Genomic DNA, 9,728 nt, shown 5'->3' with positions numbered 1-9,728 from the left:
AGGTCCTGGAAATAATTCTTAAGCCATGGATAGATAATATATGCAATGGAAGGCCATATGTGTTTCAGTAAGACTCTGCATTATCACACATGGCTCTAGTAACACAGGAGAAAACTAGAAACAGACAACAAATTAAACAACTAACGCCACAAAATCCCAATACCACATCAAACACCCGTACAAACAGACCTAACCGAAAATATAAAAACCATGTTATCTTTTGGTATAACCCAATCTGGAGCTCGGACATCTCATCCAAAATCGCGAAACAATTTTTCGCTGACCTTGATCGCTACTTCCCTAAAAATGAAGTGTACAACAAAATATTTAACCGTCATACTATAAAACTGTCCTATGCTAATTCATCAAATATAGAGCACCACGTTCGTAGGATTAACAATTGGAAACTGAGACAACGAACAGACTACACTCAAAATAAGACGTAAAAATTGACCGCGACTCATTTAACCAATCTAGAGACAACACTAATATCAATCAATTAATGCATCAAAATGATAATAACTCTAACTATGAAAGCAACCGAGATAAAACAACTACAATATCGACAATAACCATCCAACGAATCACACCACCAATAATTCAAACAACAACACTAATACACCCAGAAATAGTGATAATAAAAGGATAACAATGACCACAAATATACTGAACAGAACCAATTCATCTAGTACTCGCAGCACAAAAACAAACCATTTATGCTCATGCAGAGACAAATCCAAATGTCCTTTAAACAATCAATGTATAACAAAAAATGTGATATATAAGTACACTGTAAATAATAGAGAAGGCCCCTACGTATATATCGGAGCCTCGGTAGATCTTTTCCAAAATCGATATCATAACCACATTGCCAGCTTTCGAAATATCTTTAAACGGTATGTAACACCACTGGTTGATTTTATCTAGAGACTCAAGGAAGAGAAAGTAATATATGACCTGACCTGCGACTCCCTACAACACCTTATTCCGGAAATGCCAGCTATGTTCCGAAGAGTCACTCTCAGTATTGTTAACAAAGAAGCGCATTATAAATAGATTTTAGGGACAATTACACAGATGCCTACATGCAGCTAAATACACATTCACAAATTACAATCTTATCCTTACCTAACTAATGCGCTTTTTTTTTTTTTTCAATATATATTTTTGCTTGTAATAGCCGGTTCTTTTGGTCAAACTGTTATATCTGCAGCTGCTTCAGAGGCCAAGATATGAAAATTGTCAAGGTGTAGTACAACGGTTTTGCTATGGAATGGTGAAATTATTTTTTCGCTTTCTGAAAAAGCAACGTTTTGAACTTACGACACTTTTACATAATAGCAACGATTGATAGTCGCGTTTCATTAACAATTAATATATTAGTTGGAAGCCCGTCCTGTGTACGTGTGTGTGTCTTCGTGACTGTGCTTGTTTCTCTCACATTCCTTGATAATCAGTGCTTGTTTGTTAACATTCCCGTAACATTACTAGCTCGGAAAAAGAAACCGAACCAGAACCCTCCAAGGTAGTACCCCAGCATAGCCGTAGTCCAATGACTGAAAAACGCAGAAAATAAACGATAAAAGACGAAACAAGAAATTATGTATACTCGTGTGTGTGTGTGTGTGTGTGTGTGTGTGTGTGTGTGTGTGTGTGTGTGTGTGTGTGTGTGTATGTGTGTGCGTGCGTGCGTGCGTGTGCGTGTGTGCGTGTGTGTGTGTGTGTCTATTCATATATGTATATGTTTTGCAAACAACTTGCACATGCAAGTGCTACCAGTCGAAAGCTCCGCATATCGGAAGCCACCAAGGTAGGCCTAGCCACATTTTAATGAACACATTACACTTTTGTTCAATGATTTGAACTCCTGACAATGCCACCGCGTATATTAGAAGCGGCCACGAAAGGCGCGAATACAAGCCAAACTGTAAGCACCATATTTTATATTTACCTGGTAGCTTTGAGCTGTCAATTGCTGTTAACCCATCCTCGGCTTCTTTCATAATTTGCATCGTGCAACTCCTATCTGACAATGTTCCAGCGTATACACGTCCCAAACTGTTAACGGATTCTTCCTTGACTGTTGGAATGCTTTCTTCAGCTATTTTAAACTTAACTTCTTTTTGCACTTCCTTAATAAATGTCAGACTATGCGACTTTTTTGCTCTGAATCGCATCCTTGACCACTTCACCAACTCGTCTAGCCTCAAGAGGGCACTCTGCATGATTTGCTTGTCTGTCGGCAGCAGTATCACGTCATCCATGAAGGCCTTCTTAGGTGATTGTGCATGGGCGATTTGTTCCGAAAAATCCGCTGCTTTCAAAATCATCTCCATGACTAAGATAAACCACGTGACAGATATTGTGCTACCAGCAGCAATGCCAATCTCCAAAACGGCGCCAATCTGTTGAAAAATTTCCTGCAGTAAACCTCATCTCGAAACTGTCATAATATACCCTGATTAATCTTGTTACTTTCTCCGGGATGAGGAAGTGGTCCATGGCTCTTATCAGCAATTCGTGTGGTTCTGAGCCATATACATTAACTAGATCAAGCCATACCACGTTCAGACTTGTCTTGTTTTTTTTGGTGTCATGGATCGCTTTCCAAATCGAGAAACGATGCTCAACGCACCCAGGGATTCCAGAGACGATTGCAATATTTATATACTTTATACAGAACGCCATCACCTCCTGGGGCTCTCTTTTCTCTTGCTTTTCTCACAAAATCATTCACCTCTTTCTCCCTGATGTCCCCAATTTGAAATTTGATATCAGGTTCTAAGAGATGCCTTAGTCCATTTGTAGGTGGCAATAGCTAGTTACGGTTTGGGTCGCTAGAGGTTTCTTTAATATGAACATCCAATTCTTCTTTTGTGCACAATGAAGTGCCACTCTTTGGTTCAGTGAATAGCTTCTTAGTAACCCCCGTACGGGTTCTTCAGAAACTGTTCAGGAGTCCTTTTGCTTTCTTTTCTTCACTCATACCGGTGGATGTGTCGTTACATAACGGCATTTTCCTTTAAAATCTTCGCACAGCTGCGCGAGGTCAGGTTTTTCGTCTTCCTTCGCTCATTTCCATCGCTTTCTTTGGCTGTTCTTTCCCCTCCTCAACTGTTTCATTTTCCTGATCCCCCTGCTTGGGCCACACTTTCCTTTCGCTAATCGGTCCCATATATCAGTCCAAATAATTCCTTTCCTGTACCGTACATTGAGCTTTCTAACTTCCCCAGTTTCTCCATTGTAGATCCTGTCATATTATAAAGAGCTTTACATACCTTGTTCTCAAACTCTTTATATCTTCCTTTCTCATTAGCAGCAGGCCACAGAACCCTCGGTTTCCTCCGAGTACTATCTGATGCACAGTCTTATAACCTGTAATTTCTTGCCGAGAAGAGGTCTTTGCTGTAGCATTTATCGATCCATTGTGCTTTGAGTCCGGAGATGATTTACCACGTGTTTTACGATCAGATGATCCACACTGCTCTGTCCTCTTCTTACAAATCTTTCCCTGATGTATCTTCAAGCCTCTCTCAGTTGCAAAGGTACTGCAGCACAGTTTACGTCCAAAGTCGTTTGCACTTGGGAAGATAACGTGAGAGTGACACTGAAACGCCTGATGTCAAATAAGTCAGTGTCGAATTAGCGACACCAAACAACCGATGCGAAAACAACTGTGTCAAAACGTCTCTTACCTAAATGGATAGGTGCAGAGCAGCATAACAAATTTGTTTGTGTGTAGAGCTACGGTTCTCTCACATGACACTGAAAAAGCAACAAGCGACTTTCTGCTTTAGTGTTCTTTAAAACACTTGACAAAGACAATGGTTTCAGTAGTTACCCAACAATTCAATGAGTAGATGTACATTCATGATTTTAGTTGAAAGTTACATTTAGCAGCTATCAACATATTCATTCATTAACGACCTCGTTCTAAACACAAGAGTGCAAAACAGCTAGATACTAATTCGTCGCTTACCTGCCATTTAGCTAATTTATGGAAGGAGGAATCTGCCCTTATAAGATTTTACGGCAGAAATTAACACTAATGACATGATTTAATTTTAAATCTGTTCAATCAGTTCCAGTTCTGAAGATATAGCTTACCCTATTTTAAGCTAATGCATCTATTCCTATATTAAAATTGTGGACCCTAGCTACACTTTACATTTTCATGCGATGAAAGACGTGTTTTATCAGTTTTTACCCTATCAGCTTTAATTGATTAATTATCTATAATTTTAATGAAAAATAACAGTACTAATGACATTAATATTGGGTCATCCCATAAATAATGCGTCTTTTTTCACTTGCGTGAACTAAAAGTCGGAGGGGGACGGGAAAAATACCTGTATCAACTTGCTATAAAAGCAGGTAGTAATTTTACCTTGTGCTTATTCTTAGTGCGAGTTTGAATACTGCAGTTCGATTTTTAACAGTTATTTTTTCAAAGCTATAATGAAAGTGACAAAAGGAGCATATTCGGCATATTTTGTTTTATGAGTTCAATAAAGGCAACAACGCAACAGAGGGTGCGAGCAATATCAATGCAGTATATGGGAATCGGACAATAAGCGTAAGCCAGTGTCAATGGTGGTTCCAGAAATTCCGAGCCGGAAACAACAGCCGGCAAGACGAACCTCGTCCTGGAAGATCTGTAGAGATTGAAGAGGACGTTCTACAAACCAAGGTGGAACAAAATCCCATCGTAACTGCTGAAGAACTAGCAGAAAAGCTTGGGTTTGGTCATTCAACCATTCATCGACACCTGTGTGCCATCGGAAATTTTTCGAATCTAATCGCGCGCAGAGTGAATGTGTGCTCTTCTTTGCTGTCACATTTCATGAATGAACCTTTTTTTTTTACTGAATAATGACTAGAGACGAGAAATAGGTTCTCAATAAAAATGTCAAGCGCTAAAGATAGTAGGTAGTGAAAGGAGAAACACCGGCACACCAGGCTAAAGATCTTCACTCACGTAAGGTGTTGTTATCTGTTTGGTGGGATATGAAAGGTTTAGTCAACTTTTAACTTTTAAACCCAAGCCAAATGATGACAAAGGAGATCTACTGCGAGCAGCTTGAGCAGCTTAAATGACCATCTTTGGTTTCAAGACGAAAGGTGTTCTTCCATCAGGATAATGCTCGGTTACATAGATGGAGCAGTTTGAATGGGAAACGATGCCCCACCCACCATATTCGCCGGACATTATCCCATCTGATTATCATTTATTTTACAGTCTTCAAAATCATTTGGACTGAAAAAATATGAATTTTGCAAACGAGGTCAGAACAGTACTGGAGAAGTATTTTTAGTCACGGACAAGTGAATTTTGGAAGAGGGGCTTTACAAGTCTACCAGATAAATGGAAGAGCATTGTGGAAAATGAAGGAGAGTATATTTTAGATTAAAAAGGAACTTTGCTTATTTTAACTTTAAAAAATAAAAGAAGTATAAAAAAACATGCATTATTTATGGGATGACCCAATATATTACATTCTAATTAAAAGAACCGCATATAATGAAATCAGCTTATTTCAACATAAAATCTTAAAGACATTGAATAAAAAAGGTGTCTACTTTGAATATTTATGCAGTAAATTCTTTGAATTTAGCGTGAAAAGGCAGGGGTTTTATGGTTTTTAGATAAGAGAGCTTATCAGACATTTATATATTCAATGGATACTACTGAACCCTATGCATGGTCTTCGTTTGTCTTAATTATCTAAAACCTTCTTCACAACCACAAGGCAGACAACTAATTTAAATAAATGGAGTAGATTGTTGCCGATTTGAACATGTAACTGTCACATGAACATCAGGGTTTATTACACCTGAAGTCATTTCACTCATCTTGAAGCTTGATAATATGAGAAAAAGGAAAAGGATTTTATTGGGGTATAATGACAATAAAGGAGAGGTACCAACGAAGGTGGAAGACTTGTAGCAGACTACTACTAGAATTTCCAGCAACATTGTTTTGGTAAACTCCATTCTAGAAATACTTGTAAAATAAGCCACTTCTATGTTGAATAATTGATCATTTAATCTTTATTTTTGAGTTACAATTGCTGTAGATTTTGATGCAGTACACTATAAGCATTTTATACTGAAGTAATTCTTCCTAAAGTAGGCGCAAGACATGGGATTTGGTGGGGGGATAGTCGATTACATCGACCCCAGTACTTATTTTATCGATACGAAAAAATGAAAGGCAATGCAGACCTCGGCGAAATTTGAATCCAGGATGTAAAGACGAAATACCGCTTTGCATGAGGTTGTTTATGTCTTGCAAAATATTTATAACATTAATATTGTGGTTGTTTTTGTATTAAATTATCAAATCATTAATTAATTAGGATTGATAGGACATAATTGATGCAAATTTTAGAATCAGCAGCCCTAAATATACGTAACCTCCAAGGCACCAAAATGTAAGAAGCAACTGAAATCCCTAATTTCAACGCATAAATAGAAACCTCATAAAGAGATAAGCTGTATCTCCAAAACGAAATTTGATAGAATAGAACTGATGGTATATTCGGAATCAACACCCCAAATCCGTCCCCAGCAAATCTAGCCTCCAAAACCTTTTTGCCACTGTTATCTGATTGAGACATTAACACACAATGAGTTAATTGAGACATTAACACACAGTGGTGTAGCTTGGACACCAAGAGAAAAGTGTACCACAGAAACTTTTTTTATTCCAGTGCCGGTTTTAACATTAAGCAAATGGCAACATAATATGTAACAGTTCTTTTGATAAATTTTAAAAGTTTTGAAAATTGGCATTTTTCCCCGTTGCCCTAGTTATAATAATAATTTTCTTATATTACTTACAATTGCTTAATGTTGTAAATTTATCTTTTCAGGACACGCAGTGTAGTTTTTGCGGCCACTACTGTCGTGCAGAGCACCAGACCATATTAGATGTTATATTTTGGCGACTTCCTAATAGTGGACAATTTAACCCGCCTACATTGATGATATAAGCATAAACACACCACATGAAAATGACTCTACCAGAGCTAACGAGGAAGAGAGAGAGAAGGGGAGGAGAGAGGGAGAGAGAGAGAGAGAAAGAGAGAGAGATAGAGAGAGAGAGAGAGAGAGCGAGAGAGAGAGAGATAGAGAGAGAGAGAGAGAGAGAGAGAGAGAGAGAGAGAGAGAGAGACTCCGAGCAATTTCAACCGATTGTTAGAAGGTATCACGGCTGCGGTCGGTTGGAAAGGCAGCTTAAAATAATTGCGGAACTCCTCTCGCAAAGAAACTGAATTGTTAATCCATTATTTCACATTTAATACATATTTCCTTTTTAGTTTGACAGGGGAAGGGTCAATAACTGTTGTCTCATATACTGAATATGTTAACATATCAGCCTACAAGACCGTATCAACATTTATGTAGGACAAGGATACAATAAGGGCTTTGTAAGATGCATGAACAATTTCTCGGAAAATGTTAGACTGTTTTTACTCCAGAAGTGATCTGGGGCATCACGAATGGAAATTTAAAAAGGAGCATTGGTTAACGCTCGTATTTGAGGATAATATTGGCAATAAAATTTAATTCATTTTAATTAATTAAGATTATTTAAATATAGAGTGTAATGCGTAGTGAGTTTGATTTAATAGACCTCTTCAGCGAATCATTGTACGATTGTCAGTGTAGACTTTACCCGAGTAGTGAAAGATGAAAAGATTATTATTAAATAATACTGTGTAACGAAGATTTTATTTCCATTTTTATTTTTTGTCTTCAGTCAGTAAGTGTTGTTTTCTATTTGCTTCTATCTAGCAATGAAAGAAAATGACTGCTTTTCCCTTCAAACTTTGCTTTTCTGACTTGGACATCAATATTTTGAAATTGACCTACTTTCCATTACATTTCAGACATATTCAGCACTGGGTTACTGAAGCAGAAATATCATTATAGCAAATATTCTGCTCAATACCACAGATTTATTTGTCACTTGCTTGATCTTAAACCACTTGAGCATGTCCCTTAGTGACTAACAATATGTACATTTCTGATCATAAGCAGGAGTAGTGAGGGAGCATCATAGCCATGTGTTGAGAGGAATTCTTTGGGGTTTGAATAAATATAAGAAATGCAAATTTTGAAGGAAATAGGCATTTTTCATACTTTCTAGAAGTAAGCAAATAGGAAATGACAGTTCTTACCCAAGGACAAAAATCGTGTTACACAGTGTTATTCTGTTTATTGTGTTTGATTAATGATGAACAGTATCTGAGAAATCTTCTAGGGGAAAGTGATTTTCCCTCTTAACTCAGTATGACCGAAACTTTGATGATATTCATTTCATGTCGATGATTACTAACACTAATGATCTTTTTACATTCAAACAAACTGATGCACAGTTTTAATATTATTGACTGTTGCGAACATTTAAACTTGTCAACATCGAAATTTTTTAACATGTTTTTCTAATTCATAATTCTAAATTTATCTGTTATGAACATTTAAATTTGTCAACATTGAAACTTTTTAAAATGTTTTTCTAATTCATAATTGTAAATTTTTACCATTGATAAACAAAAAATATAGTTGAAACTAGTTTGGTATATATGTAAATAAATTTATTTTAAATAATTACAAGTCTTCCAGATTTAGGTGCATTTTCAACAACAAATTTGCCTATATCTTTTCCTGCGTGGAAATACACACCCTCTTTTGTCTTATACACACACACACACATATGTATATGTATATAAGACAAATGACGTGGAGGTCTTTTGCAAAATATTCTGCAACCGGTATACGTAATGAATCGTCAATAGTTCATATATCCGAAAAAGAGGCACGCTAAGCATTAATTAGACCAGTAATATATTTTTTAGGAAGTTAAACGTTATGGCCAGTCATAGAGTGACCATAACATTTAAATTCCTAAGATATATGTGTCTGTGTGTGTGTGTGTGTGTGTGTGTGTGTGTGTGTGTGTGCGTGCGTGCGTGCGTGCGTGCGTGCGTGAGGGCGTGCGTGCGTGCGTGCGTGCGTGCTTGTGGGTATTTTATGTATGTGCACACATACAGACTCACCCAAAAGTACATATACGTATATATATATGTATATATAAGGATATATATATATATATATATATATATATATATATATATATATATATATATACATGCATGCATACATGCATACAGACAGACAGACAGACAGACAGACAGACAGACAGACAGACAGACAGACATACTTACACGCCCGTGAATATGGAAAATAATAGAAGTGCTTCTACATACAAATGCACCAGCCTCAAAGATAAATATAGTTGTAGATGTAATGTTTTTGCATGTACTCAAAAGATTGCTAACCAGTGTCGGTGTACAAATTCTGCAAATGACCAGTCTATGAGATATGATATGAATGCTATCTCATTCGAGTAAAAACCGGATTTATACAGTCTAGTTTATCTCACAACGACCTGACCTGCGCTATCTCTTTCTCTCTCTCTTTCTCCTTCTCTTTCTCTTTCTCCCTCATACACACACACACACACACATACTCTGTGTGTGTATATATTGTGTGTGTGTGTCCTAGTGTGTTCTCAAGGGCGAATCCTGTGAAGTAACATGTAAGCTGTCCGTGATCTGAATGTGTGATCTGGGGTCGACGCTCTCTTGAATTCATTTCTCTTGATTTTCGTTATTAACACTTTGGGGAGACATAAATAACAGTTTACTTTTCTTTTATCC

At 37.1% G+C, this 9,728-nt stretch overlaps 1 long non-coding RNA gene across 1 annotated transcript in view; it reads left to right on the top strand.

The window, feature by feature from the left end:
* Positions 1-8,947, top strand: part of LOC128250074 (uncharacterized) — a 54,836-nt gene extending 45,889 nt beyond the window's left edge. Inside the window, exons 2-3 of the long non-coding RNA XR_008266190.2 lie at positions 1-896; positions 6,876-8,947. The exon at positions 1-896 is cut by the window's left edge and continues 607 nt beyond it. This is a non-coding gene — a long non-coding RNA (uncharacterized LOC128250074). The remainder of the gene's footprint in view (positions 897-6,875) is intronic.
* Positions 8,948-9,728: the final 781 nt, after the last annotated feature.

This window comes from Octopus bimaculoides, chromosome 19, assembly GCF_046866305.1.
Source record: "Octopus bimaculoides isolate indiv1 chromosome 19, ASM4686630v1, whole genome shotgun sequence".
Classification (NCBI taxonomy): Eukaryota; Metazoa; Mollusca; class Cephalopoda; order Octopoda; family Octopodidae; genus Octopus; species Octopus bimaculoides.
This window is presented reverse-complemented; position numbering and strand designations above follow the sequence as displayed.